This window comes from Jaculus jaculus (genome assembly GCF_020740685.1).
Source record: "Jaculus jaculus isolate mJacJac1 chromosome Y unlocalized genomic scaffold, mJacJac1.mat.Y.cur SUPER_Y_unloc_2, whole genome shotgun sequence".
NCBI lineage: Eukaryota > Metazoa > Chordata > Mammalia > Rodentia > Dipodidae > Jaculus > Jaculus jaculus.
In genome coordinates, this window is record NW_025423387.1 from 1852112 (window position 1) to 1861261 (window position 9150).

Genomic DNA, 9150 nt, shown 5'->3' on the forward strand with positions numbered 1-9150 from the left:
TGTTAAAGTCACCCACCACCACTGTGTTTGGTGTTATCTGTGACCTTAGTTCTAATAGTGTTTGTTTGACGAATTTGGGAGCCACCATGTTAGGTGCATACATGTTTAGGATTGTAATGTCCTCCTGTTGGAGTGTGCCCTTAATCAACATAAAGTGACCTTCCTTATCTTTTTTGACTAACGTCGGACTAAAGTCTACCCTGTCTGATATTAGGATAGCAACCCCTGCTTGTTTTCTAGGCCCATTTGCTTGAAACACCGTCTTCCAACCTTTCACCCTAAGATAATGTCTATCCTTTGTAGAAAGGTGAGTTTCTTGGAGACAACAAATTGTAGGATCCTGCTTTTTAACCCAGTCTGCAAATCTATGTCTTTTCGTTGGGGCATTGAGACCGTTGATATTAAGAGATATTATTGAAAGGTGTGTATTTATGTTTGCCATTTGTGTGTGTGTGTGTGTGTGTGTGTGTGTGTGTGTTACTTGTTCTACCTGTGCTCTCTTCTGTTAACTGGTATTTGAGTATAGCTGGTTTTTTCTAGGTTCCTTACATGTGTGCTTTTCCTTTTGTTCAGCATGGAGGATTCTATCAAGTATTTTCTGTAGAGCTGGTTTTGTCTTCAGATACTCCTTTAACCTGCTTTTGTCATGGAATGTCTTTATTTCTCCATCTATTTGGATGGATAACTTTGCAGGATAAAGTAACCTTGGTTGACAGTTGTTATCTTTCAGAACTTGGAATATATCACTCCAAGCCCTTCTGGCTTTAAAAGTTTGTGTTGAATAATCTGCTGTAATCCTGATGGGCTTGCTTTTGTAGGTAACTTGATTTTTCTCTCTAACTGCTTTCAATATTTTTTCTTCGGTTTGTGTGTTTGGAAATTTGAGTATAATGTGGCGAGGAGAGTTTCTTTCTGGGTTTTGTCTGGCTGGGGTTCTAAAGGCTTCCTGTATCTGTATTGGCACCTCTTTCCCAATTTGGGGAAAATTTTCCTCTATGATTTTGTTGAAGATGCCTACTATGCCTCTGGAGTGGAGTTCTTCTCCTTCTACTATGCCCTGAATTCTTATATTGGATCTTTTCATAGTGTCCCAAATATCTTGAAATTCCCACTCATACTTTTCTATAAGTTTGTCTTTCTCTTTTTTGGACTGCATTAGGTCTGCCACCTGATCTTCTAGCTTAGATATTTTGTCCTCTCCCTCATCCATCCTACTGGTGAGATTTTCTACAAAGTTTTTTATTTCATTAACTTTGTTCTTCATTGCTAGTAATTCTGACTGGTTTTTCTTTATTATTTCTATTTCCCTATTTATGTCTTGTATTGCCTTCTTTATTTCATTAAATTGGTGTCCTGCCTCTTCTTTGATTCCTTTGATTTCCTCTTTGATTTCTTCCTTGATTGTTTTCATGTGTTCTTTGACCTCTTTGAACATATTTATAATTATTCTTTTGAACTCTTTCTCAGGCATTTCCTCTAACTCTTTCTCACTGGAGGACATTTCTGATGCATTAATACTTTTAGGTGGATTTATATCGTCTTGCTTTTTAGTGTTTGTTGTGTTCTAATGTATATATTTTTGCATCTTGGATTAAGTTAATGCTTGGATTTTCTAGCTAGCTGTGTATTCTTTGCTGTATCAATTGATTTGATGTAATATATTTTCAGGGTAGGACCTTAAGGTATTAGGTGTGGCTCTTAAGACTCTCAGAGTATCTACAAAGATGTTCTTAGGGGTTGAGTTTCCCTGCTATAGGAGTATTCAAGCAGGCTGAGTGGAATAAAATACTGGTAGATTCTAAAATTTAACTAAACACTGTACACATTCAATCAAAAACAGCCCCGAGTATGTATGCAAGAGTAGTTATTATAATGCCCAGATCCTCTATCAACAAAGAGGTTTAGATTTCTGGTCTGTTGAGGTATCCATGTCAGCTTGTGACCTAGTGAGACTCTTCCCTGGTGCAATCCCAGTTACCTTGGGTGATTGTGGTCTCAGTCAAGTTGCTGCCTGGGTCGTTGGGCTGCTGTTCTGATTTCTGGAGCTGGGGACTTGCTTTTCCTACGGGGCAAACTGAGCCGCTGCTGCTGCCTCTGCTGCTGTTGTAGCTGCCACCACCAGAGCCACCACCGCTGCTGAAGCTGCCGCTGCTGTGTCCACCGCCGCTGCTCACCCCGAAGCCTCTGCTGCGGGATCTGCCACCGCTGCCGCTCCTGGGTCCGCTGCTGCTGGGGCCACTGGTACCGGTGCTGGAGCCGCTGAAGTTGCTGCCGAACTCTGCTCCTGCTTGGGTCCTGCTGTCAGCCCAAGTTGGGGTGGCTGGTCCCGGGCCGCTGCTGTGTTCGCTGGAGCTGGGTTCAGGCGGTGGGGGAGGGGAGGGAGCCGCGGCTGCTCTGGTTGTATCGCTGTTCCACGTGTGCTTCTACCTCGCGGTCTGCTCCTCCCCTGCTCGCTGCCGCTCTCCTCTCACGTTTCCCGAGTTGCGGAGAGCGCGGTGTGAGGGGAAAATCCCGCACCTGGCTTGTTCTGCGGCTCGAGCCGAGAGTCCGGCGGCTTTCTGCCGCTCTGCGGCTGCGGCGGGTGGCCGAGCCGCCCCGGAGCCGCTGTTTCCGCCTGTGCAGGCTCTGGATGCTCTGGAACTCTTCTACTTCTCCGCTGCCGTCTCAATTTCCTATACACCTCACTTTTTAGTAAAAGTGTGTATTTTGCTGAGTTTTTTTGGTCTTTTTCCCCCCTAGGCTGCTTTGGCGTGGTACCTATGCCGCCATCTTAACCCTTTTTTTCAAAAATCTAATTCTTAATGGTAGTATTTCTACTTTTGTGTTTCTGAGTTACAAAGTCTATCACTTAATGAGGGCAATTTGTACACATGCATTTCAAGATTTTTATTAAGGCTATTAATTATAGAAGGTACTTCCAGCACTTACTGTTCAGAGACTACTAAACTAGTTTCTAAAGGAAAAGCATACATTCCCTTTCTCTTCAGAGTCCACGAAGGATATTTCCCACTGAATCAAATACTCCACTTGCTACTGAAAGTAAGCTAAAAGTGTTCATTAAGTTCTCAGTATTCATTGATGTACATCAATGTTATTTACATACAGATTTCTTTTTTCACATTTCTTCTTCCTGATATTTGTGTCATAAAAATGGGAACTAGTTCCAAAGATATTACACAGTTTATATCTTTGTTATGTCATTTAGAGTAATTGACAAAAATAATCACTGTTTACAATTTTTTTTTTTGAGAGACAGAGACAGAGAAAGATGCAAAAAGAGAGAAAGAAAGAGAAGGAGGGGGGGTGGAGAGATGGCTTAGCGGTTAAGCACTTGCCTGTGAAGCCTAAGGACCCCGGTTCGAGGCTCGGTTCCCCAGGTCCCACGTTAGCCAGATGCACAAGGGGGCGCACGCATCTGGAGTTCATTTGCAGAGGCTGGAGGCTCTGGCATGCCCATTCTCTCTCCCTCTACCTGTCTTTCTCTCTGTGTCTGTCGCTCTGAAATAAATAAATAATTAAAAAAAAAAAAAGAGAAGGAGGGAATGGATACACCAGGGCCTTCAGCCCCTGCTAACGACTTCCTGACATGAGTATTGCCTTGTGGTGCATGATCAAGCTTGCATACTTGCAGCACTGTGCATCTGGGTACATGGGACCTGGAGATTGAAACAGTAGTTCTTAGGCTTCACAGAGAATGCCTTAACTACAAAGCCATCTCTTCAGCTTGAAAATAAAGTTTTTGATAGAAATTTCTATATTTCTTCAGTGAATGAAACTCTTTATCTTTGCTTAAACAAACTTTTTCTTTTTTAAAATTAATTAATTAATTAATTAATTAATTAATTTGAGAGCAACAGACACAGAGAGACAGATAGAGGGATAGAGAGAGAATGGGCGCGCCAGGGCTTCCAGCCTCTGCAAACGAACTCCAGATGCATGCGCCCCCTTGTGCATCTGGCTAACGTGGGACCTGGGGAACCGAGCCTCGAACCGTGTCCTTAGGCTTCACAGGTAAGCGCTTAACCGCTAAGCCATCTCTGCAGCCCAACAAAGATTTTCTTTAGCTAATTTGGTCTTGTTAACATTTAAAAATCTCTACAGTTCTCAGATACTTCCTTATCCCTGATAAGCTTTAACTTCTCAGAAGTTTGCATTTACTGGTTGTGTACACTGGATTATTTTTCTTATACAGAATAACAGTTTGTAAGTAGATCTTTATATTAATAAAGATCTCATGTTTACATGATGTTTATCACAAGGAAGTTCTAATTACATCATTTATTTTTGTCTCCTTATTTTCCGAGTTAGTCATTCTTTTGTTTTGAATATGTTATATGAGAATAATGTATGCTTCATATTTAGGACCATTTGTTGATTTCTACAATGATCTGTATCTCTGTCTAACGATTGTATTTGTGTTCATTGTTCACTTTTTCAGAATCAATGGAATTGAGAGCTAGGGAAGCTTGTTAGAGAAGAATTTGTATTTGTTTGTGTGTACTATTGGCATACATGCATTGTTTCTTCATGTATGTGATTGTAATAGAGCAAACTAGGACTATTTTAAGAAGCAATCTAGTGTTTTGTTTGGTTTTGGACAAAGGGTCTGTCCCTATGATAGTGAAATATACAGTTAGGTAGCTGGGCTCTCGGTTGTGTCTCAGAATTCCTCTTACCTCAGTACCACAAGCAGTGCAAAAACCAAGATGTGTGGACCCACATGTTTTTTACACATATGCAGATGATTAAGTTTTCTTATTTGAAACCCATGAATTATATGCTATCTAATGGATTTCTACACTTTTAATAATGTTTGTTTTTTCTAATATATACTTCACTGAAAAGTTTCCTGAAACTAGTGCTTATTGGCTGGCTTAAAAATTTTTGGGGAGTTAAAATAGCATAGTTTTCATATATTAAACTTTTTAATTTTTGCTTCCATTTTTCTTTGTGTCTTAAGATTGTTAGTAAATCTGATGTCAATATTTAGAAAAACACTGTATAATCATGATATGTGAAGAAATCAATGTAGATATCTGCATCCTTAAGTTTAAGTTAAGTGGTAAGACATTGGCAACTTTCTGTTTGTCTCTCAGAAATATTTTACATTTTGCTTTTGAGAATGAAGTAAATATATTTGAAATCTGAGGTAGAAGTTCAATCCTCCTTGGTGAGTTATCTTTAGTTTGTTGTTGTTTTTCTTTCTGGTTTTTGAGGTAGTGACTGAATGTATCCTATGATGACCTGGAATTCAGTATGTATGCTTAGCCTGGTCTTGCATTCATGGCGATCCTCCACCCTCTGCAACCCAAGTGCTGGTATTAGAGGCATGGACAACCATTCCCACATCTCAGTTCACTTTTCTGAATTCAGTAACATGCCACGTGTTAACCTCTTTGTCATATAATCCATATACTTCCTGTTTTTTCAATGATAAATGTGACAAAGCACAAGCAATACTATTTATTCAAATTTTTTTCGTATTTTTTCTACTTCAAAATTGACTCATTTCTCCACCACCAAATGTGGCTTTTCTACAACAAAAAAAGGCAAAAGAAATGTATCCAAAGTGTGATAAGGACTATGAAGTGGGGCAAGATCATCTAAATTCCAGTAATATGTTTCTATATTCAGAGTGCATTGACTGTTATATGAAATCAATTCATTTAATCACAGAGGGAGCTACTAATACTAAAATCAGCAATGAGAAATACATGGACAGGGAAGACTGGGTGAAGGATCAGTAATACTCATAAATATGAGTACAATCTGGAATGAAAGATGATTACAAGGCTGTAGTTTTTTTATTTTGGTTCCATAGAGACCTACTTGCAGCAAGCAATGTGAATCTTCTTTTAACCTGGGGAATTATAAATGATAATTATTTACATCGATGTGAATGGATATTGAGAACATGATCAGTGTCAGGGTATAAAGAAAATCATATGGGTGTTGTTTGAACATGGGCAATATGAATGAATGTATTCTCATGAATAAAAATGAAAACCAATGTGAACTGACTTTGGGTTATCAAGTACATTTATGTTGGCATACTTTCCAGGGTCTACTACTTCACATGACTCTTCTTATCATGATAGAAGTGTGAGATTCTGTGTATATGGTGATGTCCGAAGTCACACGAATTATATGTACCTCTAGGCCATGCATCGCAATGATGAGCCTCATAGAGATATTGTAAATATGCTGTCAATGTGAGGTCAGCATTCAAAGTAGAATTAAAATGCATAATCATATTTCAGATTTCATTTTTATTAAATTAATTAATTTTTTTCTTCTTTTAAAGAAAATCACTATTTAAACAGGACTAATTTCCCATTACATTAATTATAAATATTGCACTAATGCACCATTTATTTCATGTTTTTGTATTAATAATTTTTGTTTTAATGACTGAATTGACTTCAAATGCCATTTAGCTTGAACATTTGAATAGTTGTGAAAGCCATGTTTCTGCTTACACAGTCAATATCTCCATTTTGGACATGTGTCTGTAAAATACAAAAAAGAGGATGAGGTGGTATTACATTCACTTCATAAATGAGAAATCTTTAATCATAAGTATTCTGAATGAGAAATGGCTATCAGAGGATGACAGACATTCTTTAATCTTTATTTTCCCATGATAGCCCAAGAGTGATTCACCTGTCTTGGTGACATCCAGGATATTTTGAGTTGGAATTTTCTTTTCACTAATAATCTTGTTATACTCTCTGTGTCTCTTCACTGATAATGTGGCATTTTGCTGAATTTCATGGAATAGAAGTCAGAAAATATGGCTATTAGGGTCCTTTCTAAACACAAAACTCATCCTACTTTATAAACCATAGGTTTATCAAGCTTTATTTTCCCAATGGCACATCATCCTTTCTGTTCATTATTCCCTTCATGTTGGTAATGTAACCCAGCAAGGACAACTTAATTGGAGATCAGTTCATGCATTCAGGTTTATGTAATTTTTCTAGATTTTGGAAACATGGCATGAAAGTAATTTTGTCTCATATTTTCACTTCAAAAGATAAGGAACGCTGTAAAGCACATTTGGAAATTTGTGATGATTCGATCTGAGTGTGTCAACAGTTTCTATTTTGTCCAAGTTTATGTTATGTAATCTACTCTCTACTCTTTATGTAACAAAATAAATGAAAGGGGAAATCGCTTAAAGACCTCACATAGTCCATGGGTTATACTATAGATTTTCTAAAAGTTTTACAGACAATTCCCACACATACACTAAATATTCGCTGGAATTATCCCCCTTGATCTCCCTCCTCCTAAATCTCCCTATTTTCTGAATCACTAATGCTTTCCAAGTTTTTTCTACTGATTTTGATGTCTTTATTTACCTCTTTTTGTCAGCAACAACAAACAAAAAAACCTGAAAAGTCAAAAACTTAACATCAAGTTTAACAGAGTAAATTTTAGTTCCAATATAGAAGAGATGTGACATTCACATCAGAAAACATAAAATGATGTCACTGTTTTATTCTTGTAGAGATAGTCCCAGTCCAACATCCTATCCTGTTTTAGGTGACAATGCTCAAGGCCTCCATCATACAATGCTCAATCATGACCTCACACATGTACCTGATCTTCAGTGTGAGAATGAATTTTGGACATTTTTATATTCATGGTGTGTGTGTGTGTGTGTGTGTGTGTGTGTGTAAAAGTATGTATGTGGAGTATTCTGAGTCTTACTTGGGGGTGAGATTCTTCAATCTTTATGTGGATATCTGTACAATGACAGTGGCTATAATTTTGTTTCAAAAGTGGAGTATACAAGCATGATTCACATAATTCTGAGTTACAGATTGGCACTGATGCAAAAATACATAGATAGTAGCAGTGAAACAGAGAATTACATAGGCTTTATAAAGTTGTGGTAAGGTTTTCTCTTCTTTTTGTTTTGATTGTTTTTCAACTTATTGACTCTTTCTAGCCCAGGCATACCTGGAATTCAATATGTAGTCTCAGGGTGCCTAGAACTCAGGACCTCTGCCTCCAGAGTGCTGGGGTAAAAGGTGTGTGCCACAATGCCCACCTCAAGTTATGGTAAGGTTTTAAGACACATGTGAACACATTCCTATACCCGGTTAGATTATGAAAAAACTTCATGCACACACTCATCTCCAAAGTACCAAAGATAAGATACTTTCTCCAAAAGAAAATGAAATTGAATACTTACACAATACTACAAACACATCTCGATAGTTATATTGATCATAAAAATACTCGAAACGTAGTATCATTGAATTGGTTGAGACAAAATCCACTGAGAAGTAATTAATCTTTTGGACTGAGAGGAAATATGTTTTCTAGATTAGACAACAGTACCATATCTTCTACCAATTTGATGTGTCTATTTTTTTCTTTATTTCAAGTGTGGAACACATGAGTAGAAAAGATGGCTTAGTTGTTAAACATTTGCCTGTAAAGCCAAAGGACCATGGTTTGATTTCCTAGGACCCACATAGGCCAAATGAACAAACTGGCACATGTATCTGGAGTTTTTTTTTTTTTTTTTTGCAGTAGTTGGATTCCCTGGGATGCTACTTCTCTCCCTCTCTCTCTCTCCCTCTCTTTCTCTCTCTCCACTTTCTCAAATGAATAATAAAAAAAATAAGTAAAATATGGAGCAATTCAAAAGTTTGTTTGCCATTCTGGAACGGAGGCCATTTTAATCTAATCTGTATCATTCCAATTTTAGTAAATGTACTACCTCAACCACTTCGTCTTAAATAAAAACTGTGTCTCTAATTCAACATACCCCAAATATCCTAATTACAAAAAATATAAAGCTTAATACTTGTACTAATGGATGTATTGAGGTAATGTTAAGTCCAAGTTGTTAGTTTCAGACACATGAGCAATTATTTGGTTTCATCACATTCAAATTAAGGTCATTTAAAATCTAACTAATGGGCAGAAGAGATGGCTTAGTGGTTAATGCACTTGCCTTTGAGACCTGAGTACTCAGGTTCTGTTCACTAGTACCCTCATCAGAGAGGTGTAGAAAGTGGTGCATGTGTCTGGAGTTTCTTTGGAGTGACTAGAGGTGCTGGATTTCCCATATTCTCTTTCTCTCTTTAGTAAACAAATTAAAAAAAAAAAAGTCTTAATTGCTGAGTGCAG

General features: G+C 37.8%; 1 non-coding gene across 1 annotated transcript; it reads right to left on the reverse strand.

Moving 5' to 3' along the window:
• Positions 1-8642: 8642 nt before the first annotated feature.
• Positions 8643-8746, reverse strand: LOC123457201. Its single transcript, XR_006634937.1, has one exon. It is a non-coding gene; the product is annotated as a U6 spliceosomal RNA (small nuclear RNA).
• Between the last annotated feature and the right edge of the window lie 404 nt (positions 8747-9150).